At 40.7% G+C, this 21,795-nt stretch overlaps 2 protein-coding genes across 4 annotated transcripts in view; one reads left to right on the top strand and one right to left on the bottom strand.

The window, feature by feature from the left end:
* The window catches only part of LOC138184569 (uncharacterized), a 132,267-nt gene that overhangs the window by 85,806 nt on the left and 24,666 nt on the right, over window positions 1–21,795 (bottom strand). The window lies entirely within an intron of this gene.
* LOC138184570 (uncharacterized) overlaps window positions 1–21,795 on the top strand; it is a 181,573-nt gene that overhangs the window by 36,005 nt on the left and 123,773 nt on the right. The window contains exon 3 of one of the 3 annotated variants that reach the window (XR_011174350.1): window positions 3,343–5,171. The exons of the other annotated variants lie outside the window; for them this stretch is intronic. The gene's annotated coding sequence lies outside the window, so the exon portion shown is untranslated. Of the gene's footprint in view, window positions 1–3,342; window positions 5,172–21,795 lie in introns of those variants that run through there. 3 annotated transcript variants of the gene reach the window in all.

The following is a 21,795-nucleotide window of genomic DNA, read 5'->3' on the forward strand; positions in this document are numbered from 1 at the left end:
CAAAGCTGTGAAAGCAGTTAGATAAACACGCGTTCTGGTGTACTTTGTTCTCAAGTTATATCGTTGCATCGCGAATAGTCGACTGTTGGCGACTTTCAAATGAACTGGATAATAATGCGTACGCGAGTATAATTTAGCGAATGATTTGCGTGTAGACTCTCGAACCTGCATTCTTCATTCCTTTTCACAAGATATACCAATTTACCAACATATACCAAGAATTACTTAACCTCTTAATTATTGGCAATGAAAACACCATCCTCAGGATATCGGAGCGGGACACAGGTCACTAGAGTCAGGGAAAACCCCAGGTGAAGATACTCACCGGCCGCGTGCATAGATTCGACACTCGAGAGTTTGCGATACGTCAGTGCCAGAAGGAACTTCGACTATCTCGTTCGTTTTTATTAAAATTCAAAACTTTCCTGGCTATAGAATTTAGATAGTACATGGGAACGATACGTATTCAACGTAAACTGTAAAATAGCAGAGACGTCATGTCCGTGTCATAAATCCTGCTTAAACTAATTGCTACCGCCTTAAGATGTAAGTTAGGGAATATTAGTGAAATGAACCGTAAAATTGAAATTTTTACAGACAAGAGATAAAATTATCTGTAATATAACGTTAGTAATAATAGCACGTGTTGATCAAGTATACACGATGGTTATGCTATCCAAAAAGAGGGAATCAAGAATGATCTTATTCAACATCAATTATGTTCGTTTAACTTCAGTTGCAACAGTATACACAATACAACTGTGTAATAGTACAAGTTATACTATAGCAAATTGTACTATTACGCGTTATAAAATAGTAAGTTCGAATAGGCGGAAAGAACAATGTGATGTAACGATGTAGATAAAGCTCGATTCTTGAGAGCACGTGTCTGACCAGTAACGTTCCACGACTACTGCGAGTCAGACGACAGTAATTGCGAGGCGTGGCGCTTTATGGTGGTCTGTTTTACGACCGGCCATCTGCATACCCTTGCATCCGGCTCTTAACGACAGTGGTGTTTTTCCTGACATTCCGGGAACCGACTTGCCGAATCCTAAATTTTGTCCCCTGGGTTTATAAAATAATAATATTACGCTTCAGTGAAATTAAATCTTATTATGCAAATGCAGAGGATTAAACAAAGAGAGAAGAAGATAGGACGGCGAAAATTTTTTAACGACTCAGAAATCCAAGAACTGAATTCGTTACACTCCTTATTGTTTGATATTTTAAAATATCATAAGTTTGTATCACGTTTCTATTTACATTCTTATCTGATATTTAAACGCGAATAAAAGTACGAGAAGGTTGTTTATATTTGGGGAAAAAATATAAACAGTTGCATCAGATTTTGCTTACCAGCAAGCTTTCAGGAAGTTTAAGCTCACATACGACCGGCTTAATGTCCCGTACAGTTATAAATTCAGCTCGATCGTGTTACAAATATCGGTAATGACGGTTGGCGAGTGTATGGCCGTAGATAAACACGCGAGCAGCTTCCATCTGAAAGGGTCTCTATCTGAGGGTCCAGCCGAACGAACTGGCTCGTAAATTTCGTCTGGAATTCGAGGGAGAAAAATCTGGAGCCGTGGTATCCTCTGTGGACCTGGTCGAAGATTAAGGTTCTTTCTATCGCGACACAGATCGAAGAAAAACAGAACAAAAATATAAACTACATTTTACTATGATTCCAGAAATGTTTCCGTTACAGGATAGTTATCAAAGTGGAAAGAATTTCCGAGTTTTCGAAGCACCCGACAACTTCGCGTGTATTTTTAAATCGAGTTTCTACGTAGCAAATTTTACGAGGATTCAATTACACACGAAAACCGGAATCGTTCGACGCTAAGGATATTATTCAAAGTTGAATGTCTCCAGGAATCTTAGGTGGCTGGTGGAAGTCGGTGAACTTCTTAACATATGAAATAGAGTCGTAAATCTCACAATACCTCGGAATTTTTACGCGCCACGTTTATATCCTTCTTATTCTGCACACAGTTTCTCACATTATTCTGCTTTAAACATTCCTAACCATCATCGCGTCGTTCTATGCCATAAATACGTTTGACCTGTTTTACTGTACGAGATGAAAATAATTTTTCCCTTATCGAAGAAACTTTCTTCTACTCTAGTATCAAAGAATGCTATACATATTACGATATAATATGCTGTTGATCGATATCCATGTACATACGATCAACACGCATATATATTAATCATTGAATTATCGAAGAACTCTGTGGTATCAAAGGATCTGGTAAAAATCTGAAATCTGTGAAACTGTTCAAATTCGAAAGAAACGAGCGTGCTGCTTTCGAAGAAACGAAGAGAAAACAGCGGTCCCAGATTGGCTGGCTGCGTACGTAATTGTAAATAACGGTTCGGTGTTATTCGCAAGTTTTATCTCGAGGCGTTTCCGCGGAAAGCGTTGCAGCAATTGCCGCGAAGCTCTATGCGAAAAGTTTCGACGTTCAAGCGCAGCCACTCGCTTCGTTTCGCCGTGCCTTATCTTCATTACGGCCGGTGGATATTAGGCAGCGAACTCCAGTCCTGGATAAATAAAGCATAAGGGAGGGACGGAGAACTTAAAGAGGGTGGTACGTAGAACGCGTCGTGCAGCACGATAAAAAATATATTCGCGTCCCGGTGAAAAATACGTCGGGAATGCCGGATGCTTGTCGTTCGTCTACGTTCGCATGCTAAAGGGAAAACACTTTTAATCACCATGAACACTCGTGATGAAAGTTTCATGTTCTAAATGCGAACCAAGCTTGAAAAGTTGTTGCTCTGCTTAACGACTCGTAACACGATACCTTTTACTTCGTATTTCGTTTCATTTAAATTGTTTTTTATCTACGCGTACCGAGTAGTTTATGCCATCAATGGCTTCCGACAGTTAGAAATAGTAAAATTTCCATTAGAAGAGGAAAATTTTACATCAACGTTCCTTTATAACGACTAGGTATATCCGTAAAGGCATTCATGAGCTTTTTGACTATTATTTTGTACGAGTATTATTGGCTTCGTATAACTGCACATTTTTATGAACATACGTACGTAAAGAAACGAGATCTAAATAGAGATTTGTTTCGTACTCTAAAATAAATTGTAACAGACATTTTAGATATTCCCTGTACTTTTGCGTATGTATATACCGTATATATGTATATACATACATATTGCGTATGTATGTATGTATATCCTGTACATTTTGGCACGTTCAAATTTTCTATGGTTGCATAAATGTCCTCAATTTGAAGCAAATAAAATCCATCGGGTTCTGTATAAAAACCGACATCCGCAATTGTCGAGTAGATTAACGCGATCAAAAATCTTTCACAGCCTATAAGGAAACAATGGCACAAGGGTTGGCCGCAGACGTCTAATTCGCCGTCTCACCTGCACGCCCGCAGAAACTCCCACGGCGTGCTTTACAATTCAATCGTCGTCTCTCGTCGCTTTTACTGTCGTTTCGATCGGCGTATTGCGATGGAAATAAAGATAGTCCCACCCCGAGGAAGGGGAGGATTAAACATTGACGATAAGCCACTCGCGCGGAACAAGAGGAAAACGTCCTCGAGGGAAGCTTCTCGCGTTGGCGATGAAGGGAGCAACCAGGTAAAGAAAGGGCTGTGCTTATCGTCGAGTCAAAAGGATGAACAGAGAGCTGACCGAAAAGGAAAAGAGAAAGCACGACGTCCGTGGAACGTGGATACTCGATGGACGCGCACGAACGACACGGAGAATCGGGACAAACGACGGACAAAAGGTATACGCTTCGACCATACAGCGCCGGGCGAAAACGTTTGTCGAGGCACGTACGATTCTGTTCGCTGGCAGACGAAAAACCGATAACGCCTCTCCGCGGGGGCGATGGAGGGTGGAAGACTGACAGAAATTGAAGCAACCGCCTCGTAGACAGGTGAACGGACGGTCTTAGTCACGGGGGTTGAAAGTGTCTTGCTTTCGTTATCGTTCCACTCGCGTTTTCGGTGACTGGCTGTTTCTTGGGAAAGGGAATTTTCGTGGCAATTTTTTCGATGAAAAATCATTTCGATGATATTTCGACGTTGACGTTTCTTTGTATCTTTTTTTTACAATTATTGAAGGAATGGTATTAACGAGAATGGTATTAACGTTAATAATCGAAGAATTGTATAGAATTTTAGAATTGTATATATGGAAAATATTACGTATATTGTTAAATATATTAAGAACGTATGAAACGTTAAACTCTGGGAGATGTTTATGGACTGCAAAGCAGCGCGTATTCGTTGGTTGCTCATAACGATTGCAAGTAAATTAAAGGGAACGAAGAGACACTGCGAAGTTGAATATAATGGTGTCTTTTGTCGTTTGAGATTGAACCTTCACTCGCTTCTCTGATTGTGCCATTTACATCTTCGTTTCATGAAAATACCATTCATTTTGATATGTTCTGTAATATGTTTTAATAGAGGATATTACGTGGAATAATTTAAGCACGAGTTATAGTATTTCCACGAATCTCTCAGAACTTTATCTCCTAATTATCATTTGAATCATCCTTCCTCAAAGACGCGCCATAACTGAATATACCGTAGATGTTTAGCCTAGATGGAACACGTTTCGAGACGTTTCAACGTTTCTTGTTAACAGCTTAGATTCGTAATTACCATTTGAATATCTATTTCTTGAAGTCTGTCTGCCGTCAGAAGTCTTATCTTAAAATCTTCCCTCTATTACCTTTCTTATCCTTGAAAAAATTAAATTGCCATCGAAAATGATTCCAGTTTCAAAGTTCAACGTTCGAGCGCACGAACATTGTTCGCTCTTAATTTTAATTAACGCGTTTGTTACTTATTTGAGGCACTTCGTTAGAGAATCAATCAACGAGATCGAATCGCGGGCTTCAAAAGGAAGTGCAGAAGATTACCAGGCGTCCTTGTTGAAAACCATGAAAGTGAGGTACAGTTTCCGACAAAGGGTCAGAAGGCAATACTGAGAAAAAAAACTGAAAAGCTAGGAACAACCAATACGCATAATGCCTATCGATCGAAAGGGTATCGTTTTTCAGACGAGATGAACCCACGTCCATAGCTGGCCGACGAATTGTTTCCTGGCTGTTATTGAAATATTACGGTCCTCCATTTACCCGTGAAACATCGAATTCCATCAATCTGTTGTCAAAATAGGAACGAATAAAAATAAAACACAATAGTCTTTTCATCTACAAAGTTCTCTCATCTTCCTATCAATTTTTCCCATTCTACGATTGAAGATTCTATTTCGATTTAATCGTACTCGTGATTATAAGATTCTCTTTGTTATCTTCTTCGTTCTAAAATACAAACATCGATAGAAACTAGGATGTTTTTCAGATACTACGAAATATATGAATATATGAAAAAAATTATTGCGTGATTCTAGTAAACTGTGAATTATGAAAAGTTACTCGCGACGAATGAAAGTTTCGCCTGTAATAAAAATTACGTACCTTTGTATTTCGAGAGTTAATCTACCTTGCTGGATAAAATTCTCAAGAAGAAAACAGAATTTTGCTCGACCACTCGGGGAATCAAACCGAATTGTCGGCAAAGGCGTACATAGCCGGGATGAGAAAGAAAGAAATCATCTACGATTAATTAAAACGCGCTTAAGCCCTGGCTAAGAGAGTTCCACAGGTCGAGAGGCAGTCCAATTAATTGGAGCGATTCTTCGCCGCGTCACATGACAAATCCAGCCCCGAATCCCAGCCCATCGACTCAATCAATTGATTCTTTTTCCTCACATCTTACTCTCCAAACCCGTTCCATTTCAACCTTTGCGCTCTATTTCTAATTCCATCGTAAGGGTTCCTTAACCTGTCCATCGTTTACACAGCAAAACAAGTCAGACATATGTGAAATTACTTCGAGACACAGCTGGTTAATTATTCAACTATTTAATAGGGAAATATACTTTCCTTTCTATTTCATTTAATTCTGACAGTATTCTAGCAAGCAGGTGGTATAAATTTGCACGAACATCTACTGTTTAATCGCTGAACAGATGTATACAAACTAAAGAAGAACGTAGCAATAACTGATATAATGTAAGAAAGGCTCCGTACAGCTTTAAAATTCGTAACTTCAATTTCCGATACTCGTTATCCCAGTAGAAACAGTTTCGATTACTTTCCAGCCTTCGTACACCGTGGAAAGTATTCAGCCAAGGATCTTGACAACGTTCCAAGCAAAATACCCTCGACGATGAATTTCAGCTCGTCCTTACGAGCTGCGTAAATATTGAAACGCGTTTGGGACCATTTTTGCGACAGGCTAGAGTTCTCGTGGAGCAGAGGGCAAATATAATTTCCCGATTATCTTTGATCGATACGATTTCCAATGGGACACGGCTGCGCGATTGCTCGTTTTTCATCCAATAACTTGCAGACTGACTGGCGATGGGTCGGAATTAAAGCTTCCGAAAGATCAACGAAAGGGACGGTAAACGGGTGAAAATCGTCGGATGGGCGGGGTTACGAGTTTCTTGTCGTGGCGAGTAACGAGGAAAGACGGAGGAACGTCGATCGACACGAGAGGCCACGAGCGGGAAGAAATTCGTAGGGATGAGACGAAACCGCGAAACTCGATCCATCGGGATAAGGATTCGAGTAAACTTGAATCCAGGCGTTGGGCTATTAATAAAAAATTAAGAAACTTGAGAGAACGGAAGTAGCCCTTGCGAAACTTGGCCACGATGGACCGGAACCGAGTTAACCGCGGTCAACCTCGGCCACTTATCTTGAAAATTATTGGAGAACCGTGAGGAAGTTGGAGTAACGGTGTGTCTCAGGGGGATGCCGGGCACGGGGTGGTTCTGGGAGTAAAATGGAGTGGAATACGGAAATGGGTCAGATGAGTTTATTCCTCGTTGTGCTGGTCGACGAGCTGATTGGTGTGTAGAACCGTTGAGAGAGCGTCGATAATCGAGGGACGCATATTTAGTTTCGTAAGTCTGTAAATTGAAAAACATAGAAACATTGGCTTTTTATATTTACCTTAGAATTTATTATTATTAATTTTATCATCGTAATTGACGAGGTTGCAGTATTTGAACAATAAAGAACCAAAATGTTTGTTGAATCGTCAAAGATTAATGGATGTTTAAATTAATGATCGAGTAGAACAGTTTTGTTTGGAAAGTGGATTATCAAGAGGAATTAGGTGTATTTGCTCGTAGGTCGGAAGATCTGGTTACGTAAGCAGTTTTACGTACGCAGAACTGCATTGCAGTATAATTTCCCGGGTATTCTTATTAAGTTCGCCGAAAGTCAGCAAAACTGAATTTTTTTTCTCTCGTACATTTCAGCCATGCGGAAAATGTTCAGTTAGGATACTTATGCACGTGCATAAGTACACCGGTTCTTCTCATAAAGGGTTAGTAAATATTAAGAAGGATCTAGAACTATCTGTGTAATACTCGAAAATTGGGTGCTAATACCGTAGAATTAATAACATCTGTCCGAATAGCCCATTAATAATGGTATATCGTAAAACCTTCATAATTCTTCGTCAGCTAAACTCTCGGAACACTTGACTCTAAATCCAAATTTCATTAGTTCGTGTCTCGCTAATCTAAAATTTATTTTCATCCATACTTCCTCGTTGCATAATACCTAATCATGCTGTTCAATATTCCTAGAATATTGCTCTAATTTTATAATAGCATTTCTAATTATGAAAATAGAAGTATAGCCATAAACGATCACAAATATCAGTCTAAATGCCCAATATCGTAATAAAACCTTAAAAAAGAAGGACTTTCGTGTTAAAGTAAATGCAATTCTTCCATCCAATGGGAGAATGATACAATTGAGAATTCGTTCTAAGATCCAGGAAATAAGCCTCTAACTCTGAGAAAACGTAGTTTCTTCGTTCATTTCCTGTCAGTAAGATGTTTCAAACTATCCTTCCACCTTTGGAATTAACATTCTTACCTCCATATAACTGTCAGAATTAGGTTTAGAGCGTTACTTTATCATAAAACGGTGTTGATGCGAAAATACTAAGTGTAGGTCTTAGAAGATAGGAAACTATAGTGTGAAGGAGACGTGAATATTAAATGGCCGCTCGTAGACAGGCCATATTGCAGGACCGTACATTATTACAAGCCGTGGCATGCTCGCGTCTGTTCGCATTCCAGCAGCAATGCAACAAGGGATACAGGATCACTGGGCGGCGTTATCGCGGAAAATAAGCAAGCTCGATGGAGCGTGGCACGTTCGCGATGACAGATAGCGCAGCGCGTGAACTTCCGCTGCGTAATATCATCCCCGTGGACGTTGAAATATTTTGGAACTGGTTGGTGATATCCTCGTCGCTATTCGGTGCTTATTAATTCCGAATTAATGTAACGTTTATTAAGGGTTTTAACCACGAGCCCAGGGTAATTTCGTCATCTGTTAATAAGTGATAACATCGATACCCAAAGACACAAATCACGATCTGTATTCCCATTTGCTATAATACACATTTGTGTACATGTACGTATGTACGCGGAGGTGCAATAGCGGTTCGTTTACGTTAACGAATTTTGCCCGGCGACGAATCCAACGCGAACAAACCGGAAGAGTAGAGGGGAAACTGCAGCGGCAGCCGGATCTCCGGTTACCCTCATAAGTTATTTACGGTATTCGAAATTAGATCCCGTAAAGTATGCCCGGGTAATTTAGCTCGGAAAGGAAGCATCGCGCGTCCCGTTTTTATCGCCGAATTTCCCACAGAATTCTCCGGCCAGGCCCTTCACCCGCCCTTAAGCGCGAGCTATAACCGTAAAGTTGTTTACGCGGATAAAAACAGTCCCATTCATAGAGTGGAAGGAAAAGAGAAAGGAACGAGCCTACTTTTCTCCATGGTGATGATTGCGCATCTGATCATTTGCTCCTCTTTATCGCGTTAATAAATAGAAAGAAGTGTTCTGAGTTTATTTCCATCTGGTCTATGTGTTTAAATCTTTAGGCGCTATAAAGTGTAACCCATTGCTCGTTCAGTTTTATTCGTACTATTTCTGCGTTTTAACTATTTACAACTTTCTTTGTTGTATACATTTTTCGAATCTTTCCAATTTTTATCTCTGCGTACCTGGATGGACTCTAAATGTACCTTTGGTACAATTGTACTCGGACAGAAATCAGACACTGAAATAATTATCGATTAACATTTCGCTATGAAATTGAGGAAATTACGTACGCGTACACAGCGATCTACGAAATATTCGAAAAAAGCAACAAAAATCCATCGTCATGACGATTCTCGACCGGAGAAGTCGGCGATCGATCGCAGACGCTTCAAAAATATTGAAATTCAAATGGATTCTCGAGGCCCGCCTTCTTCCCTCCGTTACACACAAGGAAGAACGTTTCTTGGTCGCCAACAGAGGTGCAGAAGGGAACGAAAGGAGAAAGGAACATGTCATGAGGAGTATGCTTAATAACATCCCCACCCCGAGTCAGAATTTTAAGCAGCCACTCTGTCGTATCCCGACGAGATCGTCCGAGGAAATTGCCAGCCAAAATGAAACCCCTTCACGAACTCGACCCACAGGAAACTGGCTAGATATGGGGGTTCGTCAGCTCGTCGATTCCTCCCTTTTCTTTCCTTTTTGGTGTTATAGAAGAATCGATGTAGGGGAACATCAGATAGTAGCGAATTAGTTTTTTTAACCTACGTAATATTTTCTTAATCGCTAATAATATCGTAAAAGTGGAAAAATGCGGCCAGATTTTTATTTGATAAATATGAACGCAAATGCCAAGGGTTACGCTTAAAAATTATATTCAGATAAAACAATAATAATTGTAACGTCAAAATAAGTCTCGTCCTAGACTTTTTTAAGAGATCGCATATAACACACAAAAATATTAAAGATCCAAAATATTGTACTCGTTGCTGATCGATGCTTGTTAGATAAAACAAATCTCCGTTTAGGTTCCACCTCTTTTTTAATTGCGTGCTGCAAGTAGCAACTTACGACGCTTTATATCACACCCTAACGATCAAATTCGCTAAAATTCCAATCTTATCAATGTTACACAAGATACACCGCAAAACATCGTTCGCAAAACCAAGGTAGAATTCCTAGTTCGAAACATGGTATCAGAGACAGCTGACCCAATCGATAGGATCTTTCAGCGAATTCTACTTAACTCTCTCGTAGCTCCGGAGAACGGTTACTCTCGCTCAACCCTACTCTTTCCCTCCCCCTCCCCCCATCTAAATCCTGTTATCGGCGTGTCGTTGCGCGTTATCGGCGCGATTGTGCAGCCCGAAAGCCCCGTTTCACGATAGATTACTATAGGTCGTTGCTGGACGTTAGGCCAGCTACGGTCAGGCATGAATCACGGCTTATGCCACGTCAGATCCAATTTCTAAAATCGGCGCGCGAACGAGTAAGGCCTATAGAAATAACGACGACGACGATCGTCGTCTCCTAAAATCAACATGCGTATATACTTTGATATCCAAGGATATTGATTTTTGGACGCCAACAGTCGCTTCGGTTCGGGTCATTTTCCTCGATTCTGGACGTTTCTGAAGGGATAAGGGAGTAATACAGGGGAGGAGGACGAAGGATGGTCATGAGAGGAAAAACTGCTGCTTCATATCGACGGAGATTGATCCAAAGTGAAGAAACGGGATTCTCTCTGTCTTTCTCTCTGGGTTTCGATATCGATATCTTGATAAGGTTTCTGGGATTGCGAGAGTCCAGTGTGATTCTTATTGGAATTGGAAATTTCAAGTGTGGGAGGGTTAATTTTGGAAGAGATGGAGTGGTGGTGTGAATGATGAAGTGGTAAGAGAAAAAAAATCTAAAGAGTTGAGTATCTTTTTTCTTTTCTGCAATGATGGTCGATTGAGTCGAAATGAAAATTCACAGGCTTGTAATTAAGGATATAATTAAGGAAGGAAGTATACGTCTTTACTGAATCGTAAACTAGGTCGTTGTGAAAGTCTGAATACTCCAATTAACACTTCCGCGGCCGTAATTTGTTCGTTTCCTTGATACTGAAAGCCGCTTGAGAGAGCAAGTCCGAAACTGAGTGAGACTGTCGTTAACGTAAAAATTACGTGTTGTGGTATTTCGTTTTAGGATGTTGTATGTTAAGAAATAATTTTGTATTAGTATAGGATAAAGAGGGAGAAGATGATAAATGATATATGATAATATTAACGAAAAACTTTGATTCACATAATTCGATACTATCCACTTACTGCTATAAAATATCGGCTAAGGTATCCGGCTGCAATATCATCGCTCAAACATATCACGTGTCATTTAAGCAGCTTAAGACGAAGACAGTACATTCGCCTGTTGTAATCCATCAATCAGACTGCAATCATGTAACGCAGAAACCTGCAGCTTTAACCCCTTAACCTACAACTACGGGCATAGCGTAATGATCGGGTCAAACGTAAATATTACAGGCATAGCCCGCAGTAGATGATCGGACCAAACGTAAATATTATGGGCATAGCCCGTAGTACGATGATCGGGCCAAATATAATATGTAATATAATATATAATAGCTTGTTTACGTTTTCGGCCCAAAATTCTCGAACGTAAATCGTAGGTTGAGGGGTTAAACTCGTCTTTGCCTATCCAGAGAACAGTGTTTGACATTTAACCATTGCGCCCAATCGAATCTCGTCACAACACTATAAGATTATTAGGGAATCATTAATCATACTATTGTTGTACCAGTCAATTCAGCTAATGGATTGTTCGGAAGGTAATTTTATTTTTTTTTTATATATATATATATGAAAATGAAAGACGATTTTTTAATAGAAGGAAATAGCTTCACTCAGTTATGTAAATTCAATCTCACAGCAATTTCTCGTGCTGTCAAGCGACGATTTGCTTCCACCGATGACTTCATTTGGTCTTCGTCACTGGCCTTCCAGCACGCGATGCATCTTTGAGATCAAAATTGCCAGAACGAAATTTCGAAAACCAATTCTGTCACTGGCGTTCAGTCAACACATCCTCACCATACACGTCACACAATTTTTTCTTGCTTGCACTGCGTTTTTACCTTTACAGTAATAAAAGAGCAAAAGCCAGAAAAGTTCACTTTGCTTTCCCATTTTTGCTTCGACAACAAACAAAAATGGCTTGTCAGATTCAAAAACAAGTTTTCCTTGAAATGTCAGTAGTCAAAATATAATATACAATCATCCTATAGATTAGAACGAAATTGACTGTTTAAAAATACGTCTAATGACATCTAAACGAAAGAGACGAAATTACATTCCGAACAACCCTATAACGTAACTTTATCAGATTCTAAACGTTGGATAGAAATATACAAATCTGCGGTTTATTACAATTTTCTTCTCAAGCAAACGAATAAAATTCTTATTACGAAAACTTCATACGTTGCAAGTCTTCGCAACCTTTTTGTTTTTTCCGGCGCAGGCGATATAAATCGAACGAGTCGTGAAACGCGGTATCGAGAAACGATCGTCAGTCGGTTTCATAGTCTACGAATACGCGGCGAGACGCGTCAGACCACCGCCAGCTAAAATATCCTGATCTATTATTGGTTTATCAGCTAGATCCCGCTACGTGTCTAGCCTGTTACAGTCGATTATCGTAAATCGTTACAATACGTCAGTCATGTTGCGACAGCGCGGGGGACAATAATTCTCAGTTGACAATCTAATCCCGGATAGCAAACCGATGCGGATGTAATTTAATGGCGAAACAAGTCGACCGTACGTCAACTGCTGATTGAGAAGAGGAGCCTCGTACGAAGATAACAGGCGTCAACGTCGAACAAGGCTTGACGAACCAGACGTTCAAACAATTTCGACTCGTCAAAATCCAACGTGAACGATCGATTTTGTGCCCTCCTTTCGTGACAGACAACCCTTTTTTTCCTCGATCCCATTTTTTATTTGTTTGTTCTGAAATCCACGCTCGTTGAATCTTTCACAATCCCTTTCTTCGGGGTTTTATACACTTTTTATGTTTTCTTTCACATGACGTTACAGGAAATTTTCAGAATTCGAAATATCAATCTTTCAAATATCCTAAAATAATCTACAATACATCGTCCGCATTATCCATAACCTCGCTTCCGATTTTATCCAAACGTCACTCATCGACATTCAGAGTGATTACTAACGCGATGGAAATCTGATGGTCGTGAAAGTTCGAAATCTGTAAAAATCAGGATGTACGCGATATTTGGAAAATTTAGCAAATTTACCGCGTTTATCAAACTTGATCGATCTAACCAACATTTCCCGAGCAAAAAGAAATCACAATCTCCGCGTTGAAACGGACGTCTCAGCGATCAGCCTTCGCGCTATCGAACTTGCCACTCGAGCGAGCGACAAAAAATCTCAGCTTCGCCCTGAGAAAATTCAAATAGCCACCCTATCCGTGTTGCAAATGAAATCTCGCGAGTTGCCGTGTGTCGTCGACGAAGTCACCGAGCGGGAACGAGCGTAAGAAAAGAAGAAACTGGGAACGGGAGTAAAAGGGTGGAAAGAGTGAAAGAGAGAGAGAGAGAGAGAGAGAGAGAGAGAGAGAAAGATAGAGAGTCACGGAAAACTCAGCGTACAGGGTGTTGTACGAGAAAGCGGTTCGGTTGAAATGTCGGAGGTGGTGGCAGCTCGACGTGAAACTTTTCAACGAGTTGCTTCGTCTCTCTGATGCTTTTACACGCGGTGGTCTCGCAGACACACGCACCCAAGAGAATGTTCTCTCTCTCTCTCTCTCTCTTTTTCTGTTCGTTTGAAACACGACTAAGAATCGTTCGTCGCGTCAAAGTGATCCTTCTATCCTTGGTTGATATCTTCTGCCAGTCGTAGATATATAGACACGCCAGTCATTTTATCGGAACGCAGTTTCCTTCTCGAAGATTCCGCAACTTCCTTCGCGAGTTTCCGATTCCCGGCGTTTCGTCGAACGTGACCACTTAAGCATCGTGAAAATGGAACCAGAAGGTAGGTGGAAAAGGGTGCGAGAGGCAGAGGGTAGTTTTTCCACGAGGAATCCTTGAGAACACCGGTGGTTCGACGGATCGATGAATTATGGAGAATTGCGGGACGGGAGGGTGGAATAGGGTAACCGGTTCGATTCGTTAACGGATGGTCGATGGTTATGGAAGGCGAGAAGTTTTAATGGGATTCGGGGGAACTTAATCTACCTTCGCGTGTGTAAAATGAAATTTCTTGTAAAATCGAGGGTAACTGGCATGAAAAAAATCCTTGTAGAATTTGAAAGCAATCGGGAAATGTATATGAAGGTTACAAGACGTTAGTGTTAACATACAGCTGGTAAAAGGGAATAAGTATAATCAGTGTTAAAAGTGGTATCATTAAATTAATTAATCGAGTCTTGTTAACATAATGAGTAATTGACTGTTGAAACAATTTCGTGACCATTGTGAACAGTATGTTTGCGATAAATATATCGTAACTTGTAAAGTACTGTTCTTATCGATCCAATGTTGGTTCTTAAGAAATAGGTTCTTGCTAGGAATCGAATGTTTAACATAACGTGACGTTTTAGTGGATATAGATTGGCCTGGATGGACGCGTGTAGGTGGACGAGGAATAATAGATGATTGCGGTAGTAGATACGCCTGATCGTAGAGCTTGCCGCTTATATTGGATTACATCAAGAGTCCGCGATGGATCAATGGGTGATCGATTACAATTCCACCAAGCTGCAGACCAATAATCGATCCAATTTTCTCTAGACTCAATTTAGATGGGCTTCGGGCGAAATTGTGCTGTTCGGTCTACGTACTTGTAAGATTTCAGACTATACAAGTTTAGATTACATAGATTATATAGGATTATGCTGAGATTTAGATTATGTAGATATAGAACTATACGTAAATTTAGATTAGACGAGTTCACGTACTTGCAAGCCACCCTAATCGCTTTGAAATTCGTCGATGAATAGAACGCAAAGGAACGATTAATATTTCCTTTGTAAAATTTCTCGGAATAAAATATAAAGATAAATTCTCGAAAATTTAGGTATTCAAACTTTTAACTATTAATATCTTCCAAGTTACAACTTATTCTCTCAAACATTTGCCAAATACACGAACGTTCTATCGAGAACGATGGAAAGAGATGTTTCGAAAGTGCTTCGAGTTAAACTCCGACCTCTACGCAACTTGCAACCCCTCCCAGGAGAAACGGAACGTTCCCTCGCCACCCTGTAATATCCAGAAACGTTTAGGAGCAGACAGAAGCGAGTTCTTGATCGTTGCTCGTTGAAATGGTCGTGAAGCCGCTTATTTACATAGATATCCGGCCTGGCGAGGATGGGGTGCGCGGATTAAGGTCGCCGTCGCCTCGCATCGCCGTTTCCAACCGTATCCATTGCTCCCTTGTCGCGGTAGTGATCCATCGCAACCGTTTGAAACAAGCAGAAAAGAAATGGAAGAAACGAGAACGAAGCCTGGTAACAAAAAATTCCTGCGTACAGAAAACACGTGGACTGGGAAAAGTCAACGCGACAAGCTTTCGTGATACCGGATGTCGTTATAAAAAAATAATTTGGTCTGGTTGATACGTGGGTTTCGTTTGATGGAAACCGTTCCGTAGAGCGCCATGGAAATTGTTTGGTTTCCCTCGCAAGTTGCTCGCGTTTCATCCCCTTGCAAGATGAATGTTTTATTCACCAGGTTCGAAATCGTGGACGGAGGTGTGAATTAGATGGTGCAATTGAGATTATTTTGACCACAATGGTTTCCCATCGCAGCAAAGTCGTGGGTTTGGAATTGTAGGTTGGGTAATGTGGCTTCCGCGAGGGGTAGTTGTGAATTGTAATTTATATTTCAAAATGTGAGTTACACCGCGGAGAAGCTGTTTTTATCGGGACGTAATGGAAAAGAACGAGGTGAATTTTATGAAGGTATCTCTTTAAACGGAATTTGTCTGGCTACGTACTGGTCTATTCTACTAGCTGTCACGAGTAATTTACCTAGTCACATTAACATTAAAATTCTCGGATTAACTGTCATAAGCAATTGGCTAATTGGGATTGTCGGAATGCTATTCTAATTGGAACCGTGATTGCAGTCACTTTCTTTGCATATGATCTTTTCGATTTGATGTACGTTTTAACAAATGTTGCTAAATATTTCTCTTTGGTTGGTATCGAATTACGTTCGTTAATCCGTTTCATTGATTCCATTATTATTATTAGCGGATGGTTGGATATATCGATAGATGTAAGATACGTTGCAGGTACAAAATTAATAATCAGTTTTATATTTAATGTCTCAAAGCTGAAATAACGCATTTTATTTCGAATTCTGTACAAAGGAAACTAATATTAAATTACAGCGAAATAATGATTTTAAATGGTTACAAGGATAATTTATTCCGATAAAACTTATCGATCTGATGTCATTTCTTCTCATTTTCATTCACGCTCTGCCGTATTTCGTATAAATTAAAATTCCTATCACAATTCTTTTGCGAAATACCAACTCAGGTATCAAATGTCTGTATTCCAAGGAAAATCTGACAATTCACCGAGCGTTAAATTCATATCGTTATTTATTAACAGGTAGATTACAAATAAAAGTATCTAAAATTTTCTATATACATTTCGTATCGTGACAATGGCTTAACAAAAATATACAAGTTCACCGAGCATCAAACTACGAAGGACGATAATAATATCAAAGAAACTAGGAAAAAAGAAGGACAAAAGGTTATCAAGAATAGCCTGGTCCAGTATTTTAATAAATCTATTTGCGCGAGCTTCCACGTCTCTAAATCTCTTAAACGAATTTCGTCCGCGTCTTTCCCAAATCACTTGTCTGTAAGACAAACGCAAAAGCGGGAACCAAAAACGTTTCCACAAAACAGAAGCAATTAATCCCGAGCGAAACCACCGACACCCTATTCTCTTGCAACGCAATCTTCTTGTGTTCGAAGAAACCCTAGTATAAACGTTGTTTCGAGCAGCTCACCTTCAGTAAACCGGAAACAAACTGTAGTCGAATTCTCGCGACAACCCGTCACCTCTTAACAGCGGAAGATTCATTTTGACAAACAATGCAACGTGCTTGCGAGCTTGCAACCGGAAACTAGCGGACCTAAGAGCGTTTAGGATGTTGGTACGACGCCCGTGATCCGCAAACCGAGGAAAGCCGAGCGTCGTCGTCTCGTGTAAATCGCGAACGGTTCACGTGGCTGCTGGCAATCAGCGTGAGACACGAACCTGTACACATAGGCAAAGAGCGTGTGTGTATGAGAGAGAGAGAGAGAGAGAGAGTCGTGTTTCCACCCCTGACTTCTCCCAATTATCTTCAATAACCGCGAACACGGAGACGAGACGAGAAGAGGGTTGGAGGAAGGTTGAGTAATCTTCTCACGTTTCAAGCGGTCTGCACCGATGCCGGAAATAAATGACTGCGCGACACGATGTAACCGCGCCCATTGTTTCCGCTGGAACAACTGGCGACCGAATATAGGGTGGCTCGACCGCGGTCCACGGCTGTGTCGCACGACGAACGGAATGGAACGATAAACAGGGTGACAGGCTGGTTCGAACGCTTGGATTGTATGGGTGATGTGTAGATATTGAGGGAGGAGTTTGGAATTTACAGGATTTTAGAAGTTAGAGAACGAAGTTTACGAAGGGATTAACGAAAGGTGGTATTGGTTCATGTAGGAATTTTTCAACTATCGTGATTGATATCGATTTTCGTTAGTAGCTAAAGAACGCGGGGGAAAAAAAGAATTTGCAAAAATATTTCTTCTCCGAAGACGGGAGACGTGTCTATTGGAAAAGCTAAGCACGAAACGGCCAGAAATTGAAAATGTCTATAAAAATCTGCGAGCACGAACTTTAAAACGAGACTTAGAAAAGAGTTTTAGAACAGCGCGTTGAACAGGGTGACGTGTCTACAGCATACCTGCCACAGTATCTTACCGAAAAGAAAAAAGAAGAACTACATATACGAAAGAAAAGAAGTTTGGAGAAAAGATTGTGAGAAAGTTCACGGAACTAGAACGCAATAATTCATTCTCCGAATTGACACCCCTGTCTACACAACGTCAAACAAGAGAAAAATGCTGGTTTCCTTCCTTGGAGTTTCGTATACGGGTGGAAAGGGGTGAAAGCAAAGTCGAACAGGCTGCACTCGAGTTACCTTTGCCAGGAAGGTCGGTGAAGAATTAATATTCCAGGATCGACGGTACGAAGAAAAGCGTGCCGATATGGCTAGTAGTAGGCAGGAAGTTTACGCATTCACATGGACGTGAATGCGGCGGAAGTCGGGCAATAAAAGTGCAGACCAGAAAAGGAGGGTATTCTTGCGGGGTTGTGTTCCAATCTGACGCGGTTCTTTGTTTGACGAGAACGCCTCGAAAAGAGACACGAATGAACGCTCGTCAATGCGCCTAACCCCATGAATATCGCGCTGGAAATTTATCGACGTTGGTTCGACCTTCTACCCGCATTTTCACGCGGACGTTTCCGTGAGTACTATTCGAAGGATCGCATGCGTGAATTTTTGTTGTCGATCGTTTCTGATGCACGGATAGCCGACTATTCAGCAAACGACGAACGTGGTTTCTTTCTCGTTTGCAAATTTCTCGAATGAAACTTCGTGTTAAATTTCCAAAAAATTCCAAATCCTGCGAAGAAAATTTCTATTAAAAGATTAGTTCACAAGGATTTCGGTATCGTTGATAGATCTAGGAAGAAAATTGCAAATCGGCTCTGAATTTTCAACGAACCAACCACCGCGAAAATGGATGCGCACATATCGCGTCCGCGCGCAATGGGATTTCGTCTTCGCCGGCTGATAAACTCGCCCGATTGGAATAATTCCGCTGTACGTATCGCCGCGGTTGAATCCTATTAACCGTAAGAGGGTTGAGGGGGTTGACGCCGGTAACGTCGAGGGTGCAGTGTAAAACAGGTTTTTGCAGCGGCCAATAAGTCGCCGGCAAATTAAGCGGAAGGGGGAATTATCGGGCTACGAGTTCGGTAAGCTGGAGGTTCGATCGTGGTCGCTTGCTCCGACCGACGATCCGAGTTACCCCTTCTTTTTCCTGTCCCTACGGCTGACCAGGGAAATTGAACTGACTAGAATGGGTTTTCCAGCATGGATATGGGATCTTTGATAATTAAACGATAAAGTTTCCAAGCTGTTTACTAGTTTTTTCGCGCTAAATTTATGTTTTGTATTATGTAGACAAGGGATGAGTGTTTGCAGTACAACTTGACCCTTTCATTATGGCTATCTTTGTCAAGTAACAGCGGTACAATACCACTGTACAAAGCGTATGCTTTATATTATCTCTTTACAATTGGTTTTTTCTCTTAGTTAAACTAATTAAATCTTTATGTAGATTTATGAAGTATAACGTTTCCTATAAAATTGTTTTACAGAAAGGTACTTTTAATATCGTACCTCATCGAACGAAGTTCATAGCTTTTCGAAATAGTCAAAGAATTACGTTCATTTTATTCTTCGTACGTTACAATGAAACAAAGAAGTTTCTAAATTGATTGTGAAAATCCTTTTATTAAATAATGAATCATACTTCATACGAGATACTTCTTCCGTTCGTATTAAGACAAATAATTCTTTGCTGCAGAAGTAGATTCGTGTTTGATCAGACAATTATCAAGATGAATGAGAGCTTCGTTATCCACGAGATTCTACGATTTCTCGTTGTTTGATCACATTCTGCAAACAACGTGCAACGAGAATCGTCAGATACTGTGCAGGTAACTTTGCAGCCTTTTGTATCTCTTCCAAGGAGAATGACCCTGCCTCCGTCCAGACAACCACGTCTCCAGACAACTCCGTATTCAATCAGACATTCTTACAACACACGAAAGGCACGTATAAATTCAATCTGTCGCTCATTATACTTCCTTATTTGCATACAACAGTTACTATACCTCACTATTTGATTACGCTTGGAGGTTTTCTTACGTAATTTCTTCGTTCAAATTTCTTATTAAAGTTTATAAATCCATCATCAAATACATCAGCTCTCGGAATTCTTGTTCATCTCTATATTTTCTGTAATTTATTTACATATACGTAAAAAGGACTCACATATATGTAGTATTGTGGACGGATTGCCTAAGAAATATCGGGTGAACCATAAACAATGTTGCGAGAAAGCCTAAGTGCCGTCAAGCCAAAAGAGTCTGGGAACTTCAATGGACCGAGCAGCCCATTAATGTGTCGTCGGTCCTTCAGTCGAATAGTTACGCGGAAAAATGGCCTACGTGAACATAACCGTGGTCAGTTACGGAACACGTAGATGGTGGAGCTATGAGAAAAGACAAAGGGATGCCTCAATTCCCTTAGGAAAAGGACGAATTAACAGAGAGTCGTGAGTTGAAAGTCTAGTTGTGAGGAGTCGTTGATTGAGAGTCGAGTTGTTATGAGTTGTAAACTATTAGTTGTGAATTGTAAATTATCCGTTTAGTTGTCTTAGTTATAGGACATTACTGTATTTAGTTCACGTTAAGTAATCATCGTTTTCTGTTTAATTCATTATAAATAGATCCATCTATTAATAAACTTATCATATAGGACAGAAATCATTGGAAACCCTAATTTCTAATATTTCTGAATAAATAAAATCCTATATATACTATTACAAAAATTTGTATTCGTTATCACGAAATTTCGACTACTCTATTAAATATCTTTTATCCGCCACGAGGCCGAACGACGCGACACGGTTGCTTCTTAATCGAGCCGTTACCCCCATAACCGGGATAAACGCTGAGCCGTGCAGCTGGCAATCCGGATTACTCGATTGTCAGGCTCGATTGGCCGAGCTGATTGAATTCCTAAGAATCGAGGTGCTTTTTCCTCCTCTCTGGGGGACTCGAAAAGCTGCGAGAAGCCTCGGCTCTACCGAGCATCAAATAAAATATAACGAGCGGTGTCCGAAAGACGTTGCACGGAGCGATGAAATAGGAGTTGTTCGGCGAAAGGACCGACGGCGAAGGAGCCTTTCGACGCCTCCACTTCCGGCCAACATCTTGTCGTTCGAGTGGACGATAAGTGTTTTCCTATCGACCGTTCCATTCGGATTTTAATGGGCCGACCTCTGGCGGTTCCGTGTCTCTTTCGCGGACAAATAATCTCGCGAGTGAATGGATTGCATCGCCGAAGCAATTTTCTCCCGTGGAAGGTCCGGCAGACAATCGGGTGCCTTTAGACCCACGGAACTCGAGAAACTCGCGCGTCAAATGACACGAATTTCTCTATTACGTATATATATACATATTTCTTTTGTGTGTGTGTGTGTGCGTGCGTGCGTGCGTGCGTGCGTGCGTGTGTGCGTGCGTGCGTGCGTGTGTGTGTGTGTGTGTGTGTGTGTGTGTGTGTGTGTGGAATTTTGTAACTAGAATAGAAGATTTTATTTCTTTTATAAATTTTGCTAAATTCAATTTTTCGATTTTATAATCAATGAAAAGCGAATGTATTTAGCAAATATAAGAAACATAGGGCGTGATTGAGATAAAGAAATTGCTGCATCACAAAAAATGCCTGAGAAATGAAACGATTTCTAAGAAAATTTGTATGCGAACATCGCTCGTCATGGTACAAGGATTCCCCGACTGTGGCTACCCTATTCACGTATTTATAGCGATAAATTCCAAGCCGAAACCTCGAGTATCCGAGTTTCGAAATACGCATCAAAGATTCATCAAAGGACGACCATCGCGGAATTCTAATAAAAATGAAACAAGTCGAAGCTGTCTTTCTCTGATGAAAATTCGAGTTTCCCATCGAGTGAC

The sequence above is a fragment of the Bombus flavifrons genome, chromosome 10 (genome assembly GCF_040668555.2).
Source record: "Bombus flavifrons isolate JBK064 chromosome 10, iyBomFlav1_principal, whole genome shotgun sequence".
Classification (NCBI taxonomy): domain Eukaryota; kingdom Metazoa; phylum Arthropoda; class Insecta; order Hymenoptera; family Apidae; genus Bombus; species Bombus flavifrons.